Below are 14,294 nucleotides of genomic sequence, written 5' to 3' on the forward strand. Positions count from 1 at the left end.
ACACATTATACAAGCTAGACATGGCAAGAACAATAGCATAGCATGCACGGATCAATTACAACATCCCCGGCAAAGTCGCTAACAAGTAGACAATCTGCCCGGATTCACGAAATGACAGAAGTAGAGCTCGATTGACTCAAGCTAGGGTGCTCCATAATTGCAAACAAAGACATGGATGGATAGAGCACTACAAGATTAATAAAACATCCTTACTGATCATTCTCAAAAGGGGCACGGATCACTAGGAAACAACATGAACATATGGCATATTGATATAAACAGATGAAGGACCTAGTGGAATTGCTAAGTCCCTGAAATCAACATTAACGAATGCACCACTTTGCAAGCTTGTGCTAGGCACCACACACATCACAAAAATACATGGGTCGCACCTCTGGATAGATGGCAAATCATGTAACAAAACATATGTAGAGCTCAGGGGCATATCATGCACACAATAATCATGGCAAAAATGACAAATAGCTATAAGGTGCAGCAGATCTGACAATTAACTCAAATAGCACTCTTCTAACAGCATTTCGGGCATTAAGATGAGCTCAAATTAAAATGATGCAATGAGATGAAATGATGTACTCTCTGAGTCGAACATTTTGATGTGCTATATGCCCAAAACGGAGCTACGGGTGCAAAGTTACGACATGATGAACATGGGCATATGAATCTGGGAATTTCGGGGACTTGGTAGAAATCTCGAGGAGAAAAAGTCAACCTCTCAGATCCGGATCGGGGCGGCGCGCGAACCGATGCAGGGCTGGACCTTCACCGGAAAAGAAGGCGGGGAGGACGCCGGCGAGACGGCGGCTGGCTCGAGGTCGCCGGATCCGGTCCGGCCCGACCGGATCCGTGACGAGTGGCGGCGGGGGCGCCCCATGGCAGTGGCGGAGGCGGGCCAAGGTGGCCGGAGCAGCGGCGAGGTGCGGGTCATCGGCGATGGCGGTGGCGGCGCCGGGTGGCGCTCGCCGGCGCAATGTCGAAGGACGGCGGCGCGGTGCACTCGGGCGGCGGCGAGGGAACTGCCCAGGCGCGGGGCGCGGTCAGGCCGGGCGGGCCGGCCGTGGGCCCGCAGGGCCGCGGCGGCGCGGGGGAGAGAGAGGAGGCGCGGTAGATAGGTGGTAGCGCGCGGTTGGGCGCAGGACGAGGCGGACATGTCTGGGCGAGAGGGTGGACGTGTCCGTCGGCTAGAGGAGGAAGAAGCTAGGGTTTCGGGGAAAGATCCGAAAACGAAAATGAAGGGGTCTATTTATAGAGGTAGAGGGAGCTAGGAGAGTCCAAATGAGGTGCGGTTTTCGGCCATGCGATCGTGATCGAACGCTCTAGAAGATGGAGATGGTTTTGGTGGGTTTTGGTCCAAATTGGAGGGGTGTTGGGCTGCAACACACACGAGGCCTTCTCGGTCCCTCGGTTAACCGTTGGAGCATCAAACGAAGTCCAAATGGTACGAAACTTGACAGGCGGTCTACCAGTAGTAAACCAAGGCCGCTTGGCAAGTCTCGGTCCAATCCGGAAATGTTTAACCCCCACACATGAAAAGAAGATAGAAATGACCACCGGAGGAGATAGGAGCGCCGGATTGCAAAACGGACAATGGGAAAAATGCTCGGATGCATGAGACGAACACGTATGCAAATGAAATGCACATGATGACATGATATGCAATGCATGACACGCAAGCAATGACAAGGCAAACAACAGCGAATAACTAGACGCCACCTGGCACATCGGTCTCGGGGCGTTACAACACTCCACCACTACGAGAGGATCTCGTCCCGAGATCTAGAATTGCACTGGAGGGACAACGGAAGAGAAATTGAAGAGGTAAAACTAAGTTGCTCCTTTGACAAACGAGTGAAACCAAAGAGCCTTGAAAAGGTTAAGCCATATCAAGAAAAGAATACAACGGAGACAAATGAAGTTGAAAGCACTCCGGTAGGAAAGAGGAAACAAGGAATTACAAATTCGGACATCACTCCGGTTAAATGTATAGGCATGGAAAGAACACGATCCTTAGAAAACAAGAAGATGGGTTGGAGAGAGCAACATCACAATGCCTCCGGAATGAAGGGAAAACAAGATCTTGAGAGAGAACGGTTACAACAGATGTTAGAACGGAGTTGTTGGAAAACCAACAACGAAAAGAATAAGCTTGATATGGTCTTATGGAATACATCTCAAATTATGAGGTGACAGCCTGCCATTCATGGGAAAAGAATTGGATTGATATGAACGAGGAGACGAGAAACTTATTTCACCGGGAGGATAAATGAAGAACTTGGGTCCTTTGTAAGCACCATAGATAGCAACAATCCTTAGGGAAGTCTTTGGTGACATAACCCAGGATAACTCCAAAGAAGAGATTGATGGATATAAAATACCTCATTCTTAATAACATGTGAATCATGAACTCAAATTATCAAGAATTATGTAAAACCACCTCCAATGATACGGTAGAAAGAAATGCACTCCAGATAGCAAGATGAAGAAAGCTTGAGCTCCCTAGAAATGAATCTCGATGTAAATTTTGAGAATCAATTAAATCCTTGATGAATCCATCAAGTAGAACCTTCATGAAGAACTCCGGTAATAAAAGAATGATCCAAAATAATTGAATGATGAAAATAATAAGATTGAAGCCTTGCAATGATTTAAATGAATCTCCATGGAGATGTAATTGAAAATTGTTGGAGCTCCGGGAAAAAGATAAGATGAAACAATTGAAATCAGGACTTTGATGAGCCTCCGGAATAGGAAATTAAGCACTTGGATGAAACAAGAATAAGAATTACATTATGGTTAACCTTCACCAATTAAATTGATGACAATCAACGGATTTGGCACACTACTTATTCTCGTAACAAGGATTAAGAGAGATATAACATAAACTTGAGAACGTCTTCGACGAATCCACCGGTAGGATGAAACAACGAAAGAATGGATATGATAAACGAATGACGAGAAGTCTTGAACGAACCACCGTAAGAATTGAAAACGATTTAAGTAAAGATAAAGAAAACACCGGGAAGAATTAGAGAACAAATGAAGATACTTGAGGGGAATTTACATAAAAGAGAACAAAGAGATCACGAGCCGATTAAAGATCACTTGAGAGAAACACCGGTAAAATTGGAGAATGATAGCTGAAAGCTAAGAATGAATAATCCCGAAATGATGGCCTCCGGATAATCAAACTTAGCAGAATCTTGAATTGCTCCGGATAGGTGAAAAGAATTCTCATGATCAAGACAATTACGAGAGGATGGCAACAAGCTAGAATCACGAATCTTGAAGAGAAAGGAGCAAGATTAAAGAGAAACTCTTCTTCGGTCTTCAAAATCCAAGAATGACGACGAGTAACACCACCAAGAATTATTTAGGCACTCAGGAAGAATCAAAACGAAGAGGTTGAGCCAACGATGAAAAGAATTTGAAAGATCTTGGAGAAACCCTCTAACTGATGAAAATTCATTCATACGTCACACTTCGAAAAGAAATTTGGATAGCTCCGAGAAAATAAGAAGAGTCAAGTAAGATCTTGGGAAAATGACCTATGGGTTAGGCCCAATCAAAAGATACACCGTTGAAATGATTTGAAGGAGAGATTACACCGGTTGATTTAAAAGGCTTGAATGAGATAAACATCCTCAAAAGAGCTTGAATGAAAGCAGAGTGGAAACACGATTCTTCTAGATATTATGAGCACTCCGGAACAATAAATAGCAAGAAGTGGAATGATAATAAAGTGCACCGGCATGAGAAGGTATTTGAAACGAGGAAAAGGGTATGATCAACACAGCTTGAATTGAAACCACCGGAGAAGAGAAGAAACAAAGAATGATAACTTGAAGCTCCGTTAGGATCTTCATGAGAATCACCGGATAAGAATATTGACAGAAAAGGATGGAGAGACTTCACAAGAATAAAAGGATACTTGATTAAGACATCGGATTCCTTGAAGAAAAAGGGTGGGTGGGCGGGAAAACAAAGGCAACTTGGAGACGGATGAAACAAACACCGTTCAGAAGAAACTGATACTTGATCTTGCGGATGTTGAAATGATCGGACCCACTTGAAGAGAAGCACACCGGTTAAAAAGGATTGGAAAGACAATCTCGATGATCAAGAAGGACTAGTACTCACATCGGGGTATCAGAACACCACTTAGGAAAAGGTATGGAATCAACATTTGACTTCGAAGCAACTCGAATACCACAACTCAAAACAAAACAAAAGATTGGCTTGCAGAATAAGCCGGAACAAACATATGATAGAGATTTCGTCCGAAGTTTTCGTGGTGGGGCCTACACGGGCTCGATCGTACAACACCATCATGTACAAGGCAATGCACATGACATACGAAGCGTCCCCGAGTCAGCATAGCCAAGGACTCTTTAAGACACAACGAGACCACTGTAAAACCGACCGTGGATAGGCGGACCACTAGACGTCGAACCCCAATTTCATATCATACATCTGTCGGAAAGATATCCTAAGAGCTAATTGAATTCCCACTTATAAACTCCCAAAATTTTCCGGTTATGCAATCAGGTGCTGGGAATACAGGGGAAGCATAATATCTCACCCAAAACTAACAAATCCTACATCCAGCTGTATCCATCCTTCAACACATAACCAAGAAAGCTTCGGAAATCATCTACCTCAACCTTCAAAAAGCATCCGTTATACGAGTTATGGCAATACTCCCGAACTCCCGCCCCAGTACTGGGTGGCGTCGAGGTTATCTCACCAACGAACTGCATAAAAGAGATTTTCGATGTTGGCATAGTAAACTCAGGTATTCCAGAACTGCAACGATAAAATTGTGACGACAACACCTCGGAGCTCAACTCCTCGGGACACTGCCACAACCCCTAAAGACAGGAGGCACCAAGAACAATGTTCTCGTCACAAAACCATCGGAACGATTCCAAGATACCCGCGTGATCCTAAATTTTTTTTAGTGAAATTTGAGAAGAGAAGAGTCAAAACTCTACGTCAGGATGCCTTACCAGAGCGATGAGGAGACTGGGAAGTAAAAGAATTCCTAAACTCTCTGATATATAATTCCTAAATGACTCAAAACATTTTTTTTCTAGACTCAACTCGGCCGCTAAAAACGATCAAGCAATGGGGCTCCTAAGGTCGGGGAAGGCTCTGATACCAACTTGTAACACCCTCAATGCGGCTATATCTCCCACGTGTCGAAGCACGACTTAGAGGCATAACCGCATTGAAAGCAATGTCGCAGGTGAGGTAATCTTCACACAACCCATGTAATACAATAGGGGAAAAGATACATAGTTGGCTTACAATCGCCACTTCACACAATTACATGAATAAATCATTACATCATTCAGATACAATCAAGGTCCGACTACGGAACCAAAATAAAAGAATAACCCCAAATGCGACAAAGGTCCCCGATCGACCCCAACTGGGCTCCACTACTGATCAACTAGAACGAAAACAACACAAAGGACAAGATCTTCATCGAGCTCCTCCTGAGCTTGGTTGTGTCATCTGCACGGTCTCATCGGCACCTGCAAACTGGTTTTGGAAGTATCTGTGAGTCACGGGGACTCAGCAATCTCGCACCCTCGCGATCAAGACTATTTAAGCTTATGAGTAAGGGAAGGTATGAGGTGGAGCTGCAGCAAGCGACTAGCATATATGGTGGCTAACATACGCAAATGAGAGCGAGAAGAGAAGGCAAAGCACGGTCGATAAAAGTATGATCAAGAAGTGATCCTAAAACAACCTACGTAAAGCATAACTCCAACACCGTGTTCACTTCCCGGACTCCGCCGGAAAGAGACCATCACGGTTACACACGCGGTTGATGCATTTTAAATAAAGTCAACTTCAGGTTTTCTACAACCGGACATTAACAAATTCCCATCTGTCCATAACCGTGGGCACGGCTTTCGGAAGTTCAAATCCCTGCAGGGGTGTCCCAACTTAGCCCATCACAAGCTCTCATGGTCAATGAAGGAATAGACCTTCTAGCGGGAAGACCCGATCAGACTCGGAATCCCGGTTACAAGACATTTCGACAGGGTAACACTAAACCAGCAACACCGCCCGAATGTGCCGACAAATCCCGATAGGAGCTGCACATATCTCTTTCTCAGGGCACACTCAGATTGTCTTAGGTACGGGTAGGCCAGCCCAGAGTTGCCCCTGGTAGCCCCGGACATCGCTCGGTTGGACCAACACTCAGAGGAGCATTGTCCCGGGGGTGTTAAAATAATGATGACCCTTGGGCGCGCGACCCCCAAGGGAAAAGAAAAGGCTAGGCGGCGAATGGTAAAACCAATGTTGGGCATTGCTGGAAGAGTTTTACTCAAGGCGAACTGTCAAGGGGTTCCCATTATTACCCAACCGCGTAAGGAACGCAAAATCCGGGAACGTAACACCGATATGACGGAAACTAGGGCGGCAAGAGTGGAACAAAACACCAGGCATAAGGCCGAGCCTTCCACCCTTTACCAAGTATATAGATGCATTAATTAAAATAAGATATATTGTGATATCCCAACAAGTAAACATGTTCCAACAAGGAACAACATCTCCATGTTCCAACAAGGAACAGACTTCAATCTTCACCTGCAACTAACAATGCTATAAGAGGGGCTAAGCAAAGCGGTAACATAGCGAAACAATGGTTTGCTAGGATAAGGTGGGTTAGAGGCTTGGCTTAACAATATGGGAGGCATGATAAGCAAGTGGTAGGTATCGCAGCATAGGCATAGCAAAAGAGCGAGCATCTAGCAAAGGAAAGATAGTAGTGATTTCGAGGGTATGATCATCTTGCTTGAGATCCCGCAAGGAAGAAGAACGAGTCCATGAAGAAGAACAAACGGACGTAGTCGAACGGATCCTCACAAACGCGACGTTATCGGAACCAACCTGAAGAAGCAAACACCGGAAAGAAGCACACAACATAGTAAACAACCAACACATGAACATGGGATGATATGCGGGATGCGGTATGCGATGCATATGCATGATTTGACAAGGAATGCATGAACCTGGACTCAACATGGAAATCCAAGTGTGCCACTGGAAAGGTGAGATGAAATCGCTTGAAAACGATATAAAGATCACCGGAATCGGAGTTATGGCTTGGAAATGGCAAGCAATTCAAATATGACCACGTTCTGTGATTTACAGCAAGTAGCCATCTAAATGCAACAAGATGAACATGCTACAGCACCCAAACATGGCATCAAAATACATGGCAGGAATCCGTTCATGAAGCTTAGAAAAAGTCTAGCACTGAGCTACAGCCAATTCATCCATTAACAGGTTCAAACAAGCATGGCGAAAATGCAAATGGTAAACAGATCTCAGACTTAGTGAAATTAACACTTGTCTGGAATTTCAGATCAGATAGCACTCTTCGGAGCATGAAAACTATAGGCTACAGGACCTGAACATGGCAAAGTAAAGCATGGCATGGAGCTACTCAAAGAGCTTAACAAAAGTCCCTTAGTGACCTTGAGCCAAAAGGGATCAGAAAATACAATTGCAAGCATGTGAACATGGCAAAAACATAATCAGTTAACAAGTAGACAATCTGCCCAGATTCACGAAATGACAAAAGTAGAGCTCGATTGACTCAAGCTAGGGTGCTCCATAATTGCAAACAAAGACATGGATGGATAGAGCACTACAAGATTAACAAAACATCGTTACTGACCATCCTCAAAAGGGGCACGGATCACTAGGAAACAACATGAACATATGGCATATTGATATAAACAGATCAAGGACCTAGTGGAATTGCTAAGTCCCTGAAATCAACATTAACGAATGCACCACTTTGCAAGCTTGTGCTAGGCACCACACACATCACAAAAATACATGGGTTGCACCTCTGGATAGATGGCAAAGCATGCAACAAAACATATGTAGAGCTCAGGGGCATATCATGCACACAATAATCATGGCAAAAATGACAAATAGCTATAAGGTGCAGCAGATCTGACAATTAACTCAAATAGCACTCTTCTAACAACATTTCGGGCATCAAGATGAGCTCAAATTAAAATGATGCAATGAGATGAAATGATGTACTCTCTGAGTCGAACATTTTGATATGGTATATGCCCAAAACAGAGCTACGGGTGCAAAGTTACGACATGATGAACATGGGCATATGAATCTGGGAATTTCGGGGACTTGATAGAAATCTAGAGGAGAAAAAGTCAACCTCTCAGATCTGGATTGGGGCAGCGCGCGAACCGATGCGGGGCCGGACCTTTGCCGGAAAAGAAGGCGGGGAGGACACCGGCGAGATGGCGGCTAGCTCGAGGTCGCCAGATCCGGTCCGGCCCGACCGGATCCGTGACGAGCGGCGGCGGGGGCGCCCCATGGCGGCGGCGGAGGCGGGCCAAGGTGGCCGGAGCAGTGGCGTGGTGCGGGCCGCCGGTGATGGCGGTGGCGGCGCCGGGCGGCGCTCGCCGGCGCGGTGTCGAAGGACGGCGGCGCGGTGCACTCGGGGCGCGGTCGGGCCAGGCGGGCCGGCCGTGGGCCCGCAGGGCCGCGACGGCGCGGGGGAGAGAGAGGAGGCACGGTAGACAGGTGGCAGCACGCGGTTGGGCGCAGGACGAGGCGGACATGTCCGGGCGAGAGGGTGGACGTGTCCGTCGGCTGGAGGAGGAAGAAGCTAGGGTTTCGGGGAAAGATCCGAAAACAAAAATGAAGGGGTCTATTTATAGAGGTAGAGGGAGCTAGGAGAGTCCAAATGAGGTGCGGTTTTCGGCCACGCGATCGTGATCGAACGCTCTAGAAGATGGAGAGAGTTTTGGTGGGTTTTGGGCCAAATTGGAAGGGTGTTGGGCTGCAACACACACAAGGCCTTCTTGGTCCCTCGGTTAACCGTTGGGGCATCAAACGAAGTCCAAATGGTACGAAACTTGACAGGCGGTCTACCGGTAGTAAACCAAGGACGCTTGGCAAGTCTCGGTACAATCCGGAAATGTTTAACCCCGCACATGAAAAGAAGGTAGAAATGACCACCGGAGGAGATAGGAGCGCCGGATTGCAAAACGGACAATGGGAAAAATGCTCGGATGCATGAGACGAACACGTATGCAAATGAAATGCACATGATGACATGATATGCAATGCATGACACGCAAGCAATGACAAGGCAAACAACAATGAATAACTAGACAACACCTGGCACATCGGTCTCGGGGCGTTACAACCTCTTTCAGAAATTTTATGCCCCAAGACAATACCTTCTTTAACCATAAAGTGGCACTTCTCCCAATTCAAGACAAGATTAGTTTCCTCACATCTCTGCAAAACTTGATCAAGGTTGCTTAAGCAATCGTCAAAATAAGTTCCATACACGGAGAAATCATCCATGAAAACCTCAACAATCTTATCACAAAAGTCAAAGAATATAGCAGTCATACATCTTTGAAAGGTAGCAGGTGCATTACATAAACCAAAAGGCATACGTCTATAAGCAAAGGTACCGAAGGGGCAAGTAAAAGTGGTCTTTTCCTGATCCTCTTTCGACACACATATTTGAGAGAAACCAGAATAACCGTCTAGAAAGCAAAAATGTGTATGTTTGGATAATATTTCTAGCATTTGATCAATAAATGGTAAAGGGTAATGATCCTTTCTAGTAGCTTTATTTAATTTGCGGAAATCAATTACCATTCTATAACCTGTAACAATTCTTTGTGGGATCAATTCATCTTTATCATTAGGAACAACAATAATACCTTCCTTCTTAGGGACACAATGGACATGACTTACCCACTGACTATCAGCAGCAGGATAAATTATACCTGCCTCTAGAAGCTTTAGTATTTCATTTCTTACCACTTCTTTCATCTTAGGATTTAACCGTCGTTGGTGATCAACAACCGGTTTAGCGTCTTTGTCCAATTTTATTTTGTGCTGGGATAGAGTGGGACTAATGCCCTTAAGATCATCAAGATTATATCCAATAGCAACACGGTGATTCTTCATAGTTTTCAATAATTTCTCTTCTTCCTGCTCTGAAAGGTTAGCACTAATAATAATAGGATATATCTTCTTTTCATCAAGATAAGCATATTTAAGAGTATCAGGTAATGATTTAAGCTCAAACACGGGATCACCCTTAGGTGGAGGAGGATCCCCTAGAATTTCAACAGGCAAGTTGTGTTTCATAATAGGCCCCTGTTTAAATAATACTTCATCTATTTCCCTTCTTCATTCATAAACATGTCATTTTCATGGTCTAGCAAGTATTGTTCTAAAGGATCATTAGGAGGCACGGTAATAGAAGCAAGACCAACAATTTCATCTTTACTAGGCAATTATTTATCATGGGATTATCTACGAAATTTAGCAAAAATAAAATCATGAGACATATCCCATAAACCAACAGTAACAATATCCTTTTTGCAGTCTATCTTAGCATTAACATTATTCAAGAAGGGTCTATCAAATATAATGGGACAAAAGTCATCTTGTGGGGAACCAAATAAGAAAATCAGTAGGATATTTAACTTTCCCACACAAGACTTCAACATCTCTAACAATCCCAATTGGTGAAATAGTATCTCTATTGGCAAGCTTAATTGTAACATCAATACCTTCTATCTCAGCAGGTGCAATATCATGCATAATTTCTTCGAATGAGGAATGAGGTATTGCACTCGCACTAGCACCCATGTCACATAAGCCATGATAGCAACAATCTCCTATTTTAACAGAAACAACAGGCATGCCTACAACATGTCTATATTTCTTTTTAGTATCGAGTCTAGCAATTCTAGCAGCTTCATCACAGAAGTAAATAACATGCCCATCAATATTATCGACCAAGAGATCTTTAACCATAGCAATACTAGGTTCAACTTTAATTTGCTTAGGGGGTGTAGGTGTTCTAGCATTACTCTTACGAACCACAGTTGAAGCTTTAGCATGATCCTTTATTCTAACAAGGACAGGTGGTTTCTCAATATAAGCGGTAGGAACAATAGGATCAACATTATAAGTGATAGTCTTTTCTTCAACTTTAATAGGTTCGAATACTTTTACTTCAATGGGAGGATGATATTTAAACCACTTCTCCTTAGGGAGATCAACATGAGTAGCAAATGATTCACAGAAAGAAGCTACTATCTCAGAGTCAAGTCCATATTTAGTGCTAAATTCATGAAAAGCATCGGTATCCATAAAAGATTTAACACAATCAAACTTAGGTGTTATACCTGACTCCTTACCTTTGTCGAGTTCCCAATCTTCAGAGTTGCGTTTAGTTCTTTCCAATGAATCCCATCTGAATTCAATAGTCTTCATCATAAAAGAACCAGTACAAGAAGTATCGAGTATGGAGCGATTATTGAGAGAAAGCTGAGCATAAAAATTTTGAATAATAATTTCTCTTGAGAGCTCATGATTGGGGCATGAATATAACATTGAATTAATCCTCCCCCAAGCTTGAGAGATACTTTCTCCTTCGCGAGGCCGAAAATTATACATATAATTACGATCACGATGAACCAGATGCATAGGATAAAACTTCTGATGAAATTCCAATTTCAATCAGTTGTAGTTCCATGATCCAATATCATCACATAGCCTAAACCATGTCAATGCCTTTCCCTTCGAAGATAATGGGAAGAACTTCTTCTTGATAACATCCTCGGGCATACCTACAAGCTTAAATAATCCACAAACTTCATCCACATAGATTAGGTGCATATCGGGATGTAACGTTCCATCTCCTGTAAAAGGATTAGCTAGCAGTTTCTCTATCATACCTGAAGGAATTTCAAAGTAAAAAATTTCAGTAGGTTCAGTAGGTTGAGGAGCAACTCTTTGCTCTACTAGTCGGGGTGAAGATACCCCGAACAAGCCCCTCAAATGATTATTTTCCATAGTAACAAGTGACAGTACATTTCAGCACACTATATAGATTTTTCCTTACCAAATTCCACCTACCAAAGGTGCTTCACTCCCCGGCAACGACACCAGAAAAGAGTCTTGATGACCCACAAGTATAGGGGATCTATCATAGTCCTTTCGATAAGTAAGAGTGTCGAACCCAACGAGGAGCAGAAGGAAATGACAAGCGGTTTTCAGTAAGGTATTCTCTGCAAGGACTGAAATTATCGGTAACAGATAATTTTGTGATAAGGTAATTCATAACGGGTAACAAGTAACAAAAGTAAACAAGGTGCAGCAAGGTGGCCCAATCCTTTTTGTATCAAAGGACAAGCATGGACAAACTCTTATATAAAGGAAAGCGCTCCCGAGGACACATGTGAATTATCGTCAAGCTACTTTCCATCATGCTCATATGATTCACGTTCGTTACTTTGATAATTTATTATGTGGGTGGACCGGTGCTTGGGTACTGCCCTTCCTTGGACAAGCATCCCACTTATGATTAACCCCCCTCGGAAGCATCCGTAACTACGAAAGAAGAATTAAGGTAAACCTAACCATAGCAGGAAACATATGGATCCAAATTAGCCCCTTACGAAGCAACGCATAAACTAGGGTTTAAGCTTCTGTCACTCTAGCAACACATCTTATACTTATTACTTCCTAGTGCCTTCCCCTAGGCCCAAACAATGGTGATGTGTCATGTAGTCGATGTTCACATAACACCACTAGAGGAAAGACAACATACATCTCATCAAAATATCGAACGAATACCAAACTCACATGACTACTTATAGCAAGACTTCTCCCATGTCCTCAAGAACAAACGTAACTACTCACAAATCATATTCATGTTCATAATTAGAGGGGTATTAATATGCATAAAGGATATGAACATATAATCTTCCACCGAATAAACCAACTAGCATCAACTACAAGGAGTAATCAACACTACTAGCAACCCACAGGTACCAATCTGAGGTTTTGAGACAAAGATCGAATACAAGAGATGAACTAGGGTTTGAGAGGAGATGGTGCTGGTGAAGATGTTGATGGAGAGTGACCCCCTCCTGATGAGAGGATCGATGGTGATGACGATGGTGACGATTTCCCCCTCCCGGAGGGATGTTTCCCCGGCAGAACAGCTCCGCCGGAGCCCTAGATTGGTTCCGCCAAGGTTACGCCTCGAGACGGCGGTGCTTCTCCTAAAAGCTTCCTTCTAGTTTTTCGAGGGAAAAGGACACCTTAGACCAGAAGATGGGTATCGAGAGGCCTCCAGGTGGCCCATGAGGCAGGGGCGCACCCAGGGGGTAGGGCGTGCCCTCCACCCTCGTGGACGGTGGGTGCCCCCCTCAGGTGCTTCTTTCACCCAATATTTTTTATATATTCCAAAACTGACTTTCGTGGAGTTTCAGGACTTTTGGAGTTGTGCAGAATAGGTCTCTAATATTTGCTCCTTTGCAGCCCAGAATTCCAGCTGCCGGCATTCTCCCTTTTCATGTAAACCTTGTAAAATAAGAGAGAAAAGGCATAAGTATTGTGACATAATGTGTAATAACAACCCATAATGAAACAAATATCGATATAAAAGCATGATGCAAAATGGACGTATCAACAAGCAAGGTCTTAGTTTGGGGGAGTAGATACATCCATTTTGCATCATGCTTTTATATTGATATTTATTGCATTATGGGCTATTATTACACATAATGGTACAATACTTATGCCTTTTCTCTCTTATTTTACAAGGTTTACATAAAGAGGGAGAATGTCGGCCGCTGGAATTCTGGACCGGAAAGGAGCAAATCTGAAAGACCTATTCTCCACAACTCCAAAAGTCCTGGAAATTTACGGATAATTATTTTGGAATATATAAAAAGTATTGGGTGAAGAAAATACCAGAGGTGACCCGACAGGAGGCCACAAGCCTGGGGGCGCGCCTGATATGTCTCCAACGTATCTGTAATTTTTTATTGTTCCATGCTATTATATTTTCTATTTTGGATATTTTATATGCATTAATATGCTATTTTATATTATTTTTGGGACTAACTTATTAACCTAGATCCTAGTCCAGTTTCTGTTTTTTTTCCTTATTTTGAGTTTCGAAGAAAAGGAATACCAAATAGAGTCCAAACGGAATAAAACATTCACAATGATTTTTCTTGGACGAGAAGACAACCAGGAGACTTGGAGAAGAAGTCGGAGGAGCCACGAGGCGGCCACAAGGGTGGAGGGCGCGTCCAGGGGGTAGGGCGTGCCCCTTGTCTTGTTGGGCCCCCACGACCCTCCTGTCCTAATTATTTTGCCCATATATTCCCAAATATTCCCAAACCACCAGAGGAGTCCACGAAAACTCTTTTCCACCGCTG

This window comes from Triticum aestivum, chromosome 6A (genome assembly GCF_018294505.1).
Source record: "Triticum aestivum cultivar Chinese Spring chromosome 6A, IWGSC CS RefSeq v2.1, whole genome shotgun sequence".
Classification (NCBI taxonomy): domain Eukaryota; kingdom Viridiplantae; phylum Streptophyta; class Magnoliopsida; order Poales; family Poaceae; genus Triticum; species Triticum aestivum.